At 35.4% G+C, this 9,357-nt stretch overlaps 1 long non-coding RNA gene across 1 annotated transcript; it reads left to right on the top strand.

Annotated features, from left to right (window-relative positions):
• The first annotated feature begins 973 nt into the window (after positions 1-973).
• Positions 974-6,288, top strand: LOC145795443 (uncharacterized). Its single transcript, XR_014336399.1, has 2 exons — positions 974-1,437; positions 5,975-6,288. It is a non-coding gene; the product is annotated as an uncharacterized LOC145795443 (long non-coding RNA).
• The last annotated feature ends 3,069 nt before the right edge of the window (positions 6,289-9,357 follow it).

The raw sequence follows: 9,357 nt of genomic DNA, 5'->3' as shown, positions 1-9,357 counted from the left end.
GTAGACATTGTAATGTTGAATTGTTTATTATATGATTAATTCAATCCATTTTTTATTTGTTTAGTCGTTAACATTAATAGGATGATATCGTTGCTTTTTTTTATTATATGATATTGCTGCATTTGTTAACATTAATTCAATCCATATTATTTATATAAAGGTTAAAAATGTCAGATGTTAACTCTGAAGTACCAGGTAACTCTCAAGTACCATTTGAGAGCGAGGCCTCACAACAATCATCGCCAGCTACCAACACACCTACGAACTCACCGTCACTACAACAAAATGCACTTTTAGTGACTAAAAAAAATTTAGTCGCCAAAAGTTGTGGAATTGGCAACCAAAAATAATATTAGTTGGCAAAAGTCAAATATTTAGCTACTAATTTTTTTTAGTCGAGGAATAGTGATTATTGGCAACTAAAAAAAAAATTTAGTCGTTAAAAATATCACAATTGGCGACTAAAAAAAAATTTAGTAGTCGTATAACTAGTTTTGGTTACTAAAATTGTTTAATAGTCGAATGAAAAAAAAAATATTTTTTATATTTGGCGACCAAAAGTTTGGTAGCCAAAAATATATTTTTAGTGACAAAAGAATATTTTAGTAGCTGTCTAGTTAGTTTTAGCTACTAAAATTGTTTAGTAGCCGAATGAAAAGAAAAATATTATTTTTTTTTATCTTTGGTGACCAAAGTATATTTTCAACGACAAAAGAATATTTTAGTCGCCAGAAAACTAAAATATTTGGAGGGATTAAAAAGTAATTAGCGACTAAAATATTTAGTTCCGTTTTGTTATTAATTATATATGTATTTTGTTTCTCACCCAAAACAGACATATTTACTATTAGTCTTTGGCTACCAGGAACTTAGTTGGCCAATATTCACTTTTGGCGACTAATGATTTGGTCGTCGTTAATAACATTTTCCACTATTTCCCAACAAATTAGTAGTTTTGTCGCTAAAGATTGAATGAAATAGAAGGAAACGAATAAATGTCGGCGCCTGTTTAATTTTACACATCTGGTGCTCTCTCTCAGACACAGATTCTGTCAGCACCAAACCTCACCCTACCTCACCTCAGCGCAGACCACCGTCGCTCGCCACCGCTACCGCTGCCGCCGCTGCCGCAAATCACGACGACCACTGCCGCATCCTCCTAGGTTCTCTCTTACTTTCGGTCTGTCTATCTGTCTGTCTCTCTCTCTCTCTGAGTTTGTCGACCTTGGTCTCTCTCTATCCCCGTTTCTCTATTTCACATCCTTGTTGGTCACCGTTGCCTGAGATCTATCACCCATGGAAGCTCAATGGCTATGGTGGTGAAGGAGCGATTAGGGCCGTTGGATCCGATTTTTGCTCGTGCTACTGATGCCATGGTGGACTGGATCAATCTATGGAAGACGGTGGCTGGGACTCAATCAGCGGCCTGAGATAGTAGTAAGTAATTTTGGTTATTTTTACCCATAAAGGCTTCTTATTTTCTTATGATGTCCTTTTCGGATTTTCATGTTTACTTGAACAAAAATTAATAGGTAATTGCTTTGCTGGAAATAAAAGATGGTATTGATATTACTGTTGTTAGAGTCTCAAAAATGTTGTAGTTTGTTGCACAAATTACAATGGAAAGGTGATTTGGTCAATTAGTATGTTACTTTGTATGCACAGAAGACCCAAATTTTTGTTTAAAAAATGAAGGACCTAAATAATTTAATTTTAACCTTTGTTGTATTTTAGTAGTTTAAAAATATAGTTTTGCCAAAATAATTATAAAAAAAATTGATGTGGTGAATTATTTTAAAGTAATAGATATATCCTTCTCAATCTGTCTCTTCTTCCCATTCTTTTCCCCCTCTCTGCAACTCCCTTACCACCAGGTGAAACCCTCTTCCCAAACCCCTCTGCAAAACCCCTTATTTCCCTCCCTATGACCCCCTTCGGCTGGATTAATTAATGAAATCAAGAATATATATATATATATATATATGCAACTTTCGGTGGGTTCCAAGAGAGATCGGTCATTCATTCATGCCTTATGTGCCAATGTTTGTGGAAAAGGGTTGGTCTGTTTTCCTGTGTTGGTGAGCAAACTAATCTTTTTGATTTATGCTCACCAAGTGTATGTAAAAATGTCATAGAGAGGTTTTGAGGACTAGTTTGCTGGTTCAATACCCAAACATTAATATATATATATATATATATGTATATATATATTATAGAGAAATATTCTCATTGAAATTTTTTTGTAACAGTGGGCATGGCTTTGATAATCAAAATATAGTAGTTCTTTTTTTTTTTAATAGAATTTTGTCAATAAATTTCCCTTTTGTTTGAGGTAGAAACTATGATTTGGACTTGTAGATCTCCCTATTTCCAAAATTTGTACAATTGTTTCTGCTATCATTAATGAAAAAGAATGTTATTATCAAATTCACAAGTTCATGAAATGAAAGTAGCCAATTGTTATGCCCAATATTGTTTTGTTTTCATGAAACAAAACGATATTGTTGTTTGTTTTGGGCAAGTTTAGAAGGAGCTTTTTACCAAAATTAAGCTAGTGTGGTCATCTCTGTTATTTGTTTCCATTGTTGCCCCATGTTTTCTAATATCCCATTTTTGTTAGTATTGCCGATCTTTGTTCTTGTATAAGTAATGTTGTGGGACCCAATTTTTTTTTATTTTTTTCTTTTTATATACCATGAAATGTTGGATGGATTTATATGTACCGTGTGATTATTTTTTGTTGGAGTATGCTGAAAAATTAGATAAGATTTAAAGGACTATTTTTAAAAAGGGGACTGTTGGTTAGCCCAAGAGAGTGTTATAATTAAGTCATACCACATTTTGGTTACCTCAACACTGGATTATGGGCATTAGCTAAAAAAAATAAAAAAAAACTTCTCAAGTGTAATCAAAAGAGTCCTTACCTGCTGGGGAGCCGGCCAGTTGGGGTTTAAACATGCCAAGAAAAAGAAATCTATTTTACGAGTTGATAACTTAAAGTTATATCCTAGTGGATACATGCAAAATTATCTCAGAGTTGGCATACTTTGAACTTCCATTTTCAATAAATCCAAATTTGCTCCTCTTCAAATTTGGGTACATTTGAGGTTGGTTAACTAAATTTATTAACAACTTATGCTACTGGTTTGTCAATAAGCAAGTTTAGAGGTTGAAACCTCCATGATCAATCAATGCAACCTCAAAACTATTTGAGGGCAAGAGCGAACTCAATTATGTATTGATAAAGCATCAATTGGTACAAGGGAGTAGTTCATAACAGTGTTTTGGAAAGCACACATGACTGAAAAAGTTGTAATTGCTTAATAATTAATTTGGTTAATGATATAATAGAAATTGACAATCTGGCCCTGCCTCAATTTATTTATTTCATATTTCCCAATCTATGCATGTGTGATTCGTGATTTATCTTCTTCCGTATCTTTTATATCTAACCCACAATTCAAATTGTTAGTCGTCTTAAACTTAAGTTTTGTTGCTGTTTTTCTAATTTTAGTTAATTTATCTATCCAAGATGGAAATGATGTTTCACTTGTTTGTTTTGAATACTCTTAGAATTGTATGGACTACTTAAAATCCATATATGACATTGTTGCATATAATGAGATTTGGAATTTATCCACAAAAAAAGAAAAAAAAAGTAAAGATTTTGTGGTATGAATTTTATATTTTTTAATTGTTCCAATATGCACTTTCTATTGTTTTCTTTTTCTTCACCAAAACCTTGGATATGCTTTCCCACCATCACTGCTGTTGTGGTTATGCTTTCGATTATTGCATATCTTGTTTCATGGAAAATAAGTTTTATTACCAATTCGAAGTTGTATTAGGGTACTAGCAATATGAGAACCCAGATTGATGGTTAGAAATCAAGATTTTGAGCATGACATGGTATAGTGAATGAGAGTAGGTATCTAGTGTTGCATGTGTAATACCCCTGTTTCGTAATATGTTAATTGGTCCTTAATACGAGTATGACTATGTGTTTAATATGATTTTGTGTGCCATTATGTGATTTTGAATTTCTATCTGTCCACCGTAGGAATATCTGTTTGATTATCTGCTTTGGAAATTAAATTAAAGGCCTTATCGGCCACAGGACCCGAAATTGATTACGCCATTATGATTGGCATAACTTTTAGAACCTACGGTGGAATTTAATTAAAAATTGATTCGGGTCAGATTAAACTGATTAAATTGATTAATTAGTGCCCAATTACTTTATATTAAAGTAATATGTGAGTGGGAGCTTGTAAGGGACTTTATACACTCAAACTCCCTCTTTAATTCTCATTTTTGGCTGATAAGAACTCTAAGAAAAAGGGAGAAAGGGTCGGCTATGGGAGATTAAGGGGAGAATTGTGCAATTTTGGTCTTAAGGCTTGGAGAATTGAAGTCCAACTCTAAATTAGATCATAGATTGAGAAGATTGAGCTCTTAGGTAAGTGATTGATTATGAATTCATGAGTTTGAACTTGTAATTTTGTGAATTAAAGATTAATTGGTGATCAAGAACAAGAGTTGTGCTCTAATTGATGAATTTGAAGTTGAAATGCACAATAGGATCACCATGATTTTGCATAAACAAACATGTATTAAGCTGAATGTGGAAATATGAGTGTTAAATCCTACATGCAAGCATGTTTTTGTTGTGTTCCATGAGAATGAACACCATTTGCATTAATTGGAATAGAAATGAAGTCAAGATTAGCATGCATGTTTGAATAATTAAAGATAGGAGCTTTGAATGCGTGAATGCATATGATAGAATTGAACTTGAATTAAATTGAACCATGCATGTGCTTGATTCATGAAATTGAGCCCCATAATGATGTGTTTTGGTGTTTATACCATGTTAATACAAGAATATGTGAAATTGGAGCCATAGTATGCAAGAAACATTGGTTGAATGTCGAATTTGGACTCAAGAACACAATCTAGGAAACCCAGAATTTTGATGTCCGCTCAAGCGGGGTAATGGCCACTCGAGCGGGAAAAACGTGCTCCCAGTACTTTTTGCAGACTTGGTGTCCGCTCGAGCGGGGGAGGCCACGCTCGAGCAGGGGAGCTATTTAGACAGGCCTTCTGCTCGAGCGTCCTATTACACGCTCGAGCGTATTGTTCATGCAACCAGTACTTTTGTAGGCCTTAAGGGTCCGCTCGAGCGGGGAAGTCCACACTCGAGCGGGGACCCTGTTTTCTGAAAATCTGAAAATGCATTCTGTGTTATGTTTTTCCGTTCCCTTTCACTTCTAAACACTCTTAGGCATACATTGAGCATTGTAATTGAATTAAATAGATAAGAATGAAGCCTAAGGAGGAATATGTGAATTAAAGAACAGATTGAGTTATTTGTGACCCATATGCGCTATGTGATATGTAGGGTCAAGCTCCAGGACAAATTCACAAGCCGATCACTGTGAGTAATATATGAAATATGTTGTTATCCAATTGCTCACTTTTATGTAAGTTTTGTAAAGTTCATTAATTTTGAATGGTGGACACAGTTTAACATGATAAGTTTGAAAGGCTTAAATGCCAGTTTGATATGACAAGTTTGAAAGGCTTAAATGTCAGTTTGATACGAAAGGCCTATGAGCCAGTTTGATATAAATGTGGGCCGAAGGCCGTTTGATATAAATATGGGTCGAAGGCCGATTGACATAAACGATTGGGCCGAAGGCCGATGGACATGAATGAATGGGCCAGAGGCCGTTTTGACATCAACGAATGGGCCAAAGGCCAGTTTGATCTGAATAATATGAATGAATTGGGCCCAAGGCCGTATGATGTGTTTGGAACCTCAGTTACTTAACTTACATAGGTTTATGTATGTATGTGTTAGTTAGAAATGCAAATTGGGCCCAAGGTCGTTCGATGTATATTGTTCCAATGTATATTCGTTATTTGATATTATTCACTGGACTATCGCTCACACTCATTCATGTGTTTGTAGGTGAGCTAAGAGAGGTCCAGACCCCGCCCCAAAGAAGCCAGTGTGGAATAACTAAGGTTTGGAGAGTTAGCCTTTGTGTCTCACGTACAAGACACACCTTCGCCCTTTTGCCATTCTATGTAATTTTGTCATGTTGGTGATGCCTTTGTACATGTCTGTGTATAGTTCCCATGGGTTGACTTAGTTTTGGATGATCCTGTTGTATGGAACTTTTTGGTACTGTAATTTTGTTGTGAGTTATTAATATATTTATGTCTGGAATGTTATGACGTGCATGTAAGCACAGCTCTATGGACAAAGTTTTAACTTGCTTCCGTTCGGCCCCTTTTACTCTGATGAGTTTTGTCTTATTTGTTTTGAGGCCGTAAGTAATCTCATGATTACTGGCCGGTTATGGTCTTAATCCATAGGGGCGGGTTCGGGTCGTGACAGCATGGCTTTGGTGTAGAAGTGTCTTTAACTCTAGTGTTGCATGGCTTTGATGTAGAAGTGTGTTTAACTCATGTTACTGTTGTATTTTCAGGCTTACTTATCTCTTTCGGAGGGGACTGCTTCCGTGGTTGGCTTAATTGCAATGATGATTGATCACTATTGCAATCTGGTGATATTTTAGTTTAATAACAATTAATGGACTGAATATTTATGTACAATTATTGTTGATATTATTATTATTATGATGATGATGATTATTAATCCTTGTGGGATATTAATGAAAAAAGATTGTTCTATATGTATGTGTAAAAAATTGGTTGCTTCTATTCCTTACAATTACTGCATAAGGAAAGGAATGAACATCTTTTGTGATGAAAAATATTAGAATCAACAGTAGGTGGATAAGAAACTAAGTGAACTGTAATGGCATTGGCTATGCTTTTTTCCCTCTTCTAGTAGTATCCTGCTATGATACGTAGGACACATTTGTCTTAGACTTTGGATGTTTTGGGTATGTGTTGAAGTCACTTGTATTTGCATTTTATGGTTGTTGAAATAATTTTAAAAGTCTCTCTTATATACCTAAGTGAATTGAATATTTGTTAGAGTTTTTAGTGTTAGGCTGTTAGGTGCTTTGAGAGGTGACGAGGAAAAAGTGACCTTAGGGCCTTCCAATGCTTGTGGTCTAAACAGTAGGGCATATTTTACTCTTTGGGGCTAGTTGGTTAGATTTGTTGCTTGGTTGTTGTTTTTGTTGGCTCTTTTTCTTTCTTTCTTTCAATTTTTATTATTATGTTTTTTTATTTTTTTTTAAATATCTACGTAATCAAGAGAGCATCCTCTTCAGGGTACTTGGATCACACTAAAAATCCTTCGAAGAAGGTACAGATAAATGAATCAAATATACACAACTAGGCGGAACATACACAAAATTAAGTGTTTGTGACATGTGTATAGATATAATTTTTAAACTTGGCCTGACATTAACCATTAAGGAACAAGTCCCATTAATCATTGTTTCGACTGGTGGGTTAACTAGTTGAACCATCATATGCAGAAAATTGTTGTAAATTTTAAGAAACATATCAACCTTAGATAAATATAAGGTCAAAAGAATCTGTGTGCACGTGCATGTGGTTGTATGCCTAGATAAACATGTCATTTCATTTTTACTCAAACTTATCTATTTACTTTGACAACTTCTTAAGCATTTTTGGGTCAGTTTTGGTTATTTTTATAATTCCTTTAAGATTATTATTTGAACTAAAATCACTTTTTACTTTATATTAGACAACTTTTTGATAAGAAATCATTTAGCTGTCTGTTTATGTGGTGCTCTTCCTCTATAGCTTTCACTACCAACTAGAAGCTCCCTTAAGTTAGAGAATGAAAATTTTCTTTCCGAAATTCTGAATCAGATTCCATAAGCATTAACTTCTCATTTGGCACTCAATCAGCCCACTAGGAATGTTTATGGCTTTACCAGAGTTATTATCGTTAGTCATTCTGTATGAAAGGCAATGTTGTAAAAAATAGCCCATGTAATATATGTAGATGTTAGATTTGCATATTCACTAATGAATACTATCTCTTTATTGTTATTGCTTAAGTGTAATCCAAAGTTGACTTCATGATTTTTTTTCCACTGTGAGCAGATTTCTGGCAAATATAGTTATCAAATACTCCATTTTTGGGCTGTCTATCACATGATCATAGCTTTAAAATTGAGTATCTACTTTTTTTTTTTATTATCATTAAATGGTGGTTTTGCATGAATATAATATGTCGAATTAAGCATGAGGACAAGCTAAGATCATGCAATTGAAGAATTAAAATATGTGTACTCAGTATCTTCAAGGAGCAAAAACGTGCTTTTAATTTGAGAAACCTGTTTAAAACACCCTAAACTTAGTTGAAAAAAGACTTTTCAGAGGAAAAAATTCAAAACAGGCCCCCAACCACCATGTGGCTCTCACGGACATCTTTCCCATGACAATTACGACTTGTGACAACTGACGGAATGTAATTCGGATCCGTAAGTTGGGAGTTAGAGCTGAATACGCCGTAAACATAGTCGAAAAAGAGCTTTCCGAGGGAAAAAATTCAAAACAGCCCCTGAACTACCGTGTGGCTCTCATAGACAACTTCCCCTTGACAAATAGGACTTGTGACAACAGACGGAATGTCATTCGGACCCGTAGGTTGGGAGTTGAGCCGAATATGCCTTAAACTTAGTCAAAAAAGGGCGTTCCAAGGGTGAAAATTCAAAACAACCCCCAAACCACCATGCGGCTCTCACGGATAGCTTCTCCACGACAAATAGAACTTGTGACAACTGACAGAATGTAATTCAGACCTGTAGGTTGGGAGTTAGAGCTGAATACGCCTTAAACTTAGTCGAAAAAGGACTTTCCAGTGACGAATATTCAAAACAGCCCTCAAACCACCGTGTGGCTCTCACGAACAGCTTTTCCATGACAAATAGGACTTATGACAACTGACGGAATGTAATCCGGACCCATAGGTTGGGAGTTAGAGCCGAATACGCCTTAAACATACTCAAAAAAAGGCATTTCGAAGGCAAAAAATCAAAATAGACCCTGAACCACCGTGTGGCTCTCACAAACAGCTTTCACATGATAATTATGACTTGTGACAACTGACGAAATATCATTCGGACCCGTAAGTTGGGAGTTAGAGCTGAAAACGCCTTAAACTTAGTCGAAAAAGGGCATTCTGAGGGCGAAAATTCAAAACAGCCCATGAACCACCATGTAGATCTCACGGACAACTTCCCCTTAACAAATAGGACTTGTGACAATTGACGAAATGTCATTCGGACCTGTAGGTTGGGAGTTAGAACCGAATACGCCTTAAACTTGGTCAAAAAAGGGCTTTCCGGGGGCAAAAATTCAAAACAACCCCTGAACCACCATGTGGCTCTCATGGAC

The sequence above is a fragment of the Camellia sinensis genome, chromosome 7 (genome assembly GCF_055761805.1).
Source record: "Camellia sinensis isolate YWXY chromosome 7, ASM5576180v1, whole genome shotgun sequence".
NCBI lineage: Eukaryota > Viridiplantae > Streptophyta > Magnoliopsida > Ericales > Theaceae > Camellia > Camellia sinensis.
This window is presented reverse-complemented; position numbering and strand designations above follow the sequence as displayed.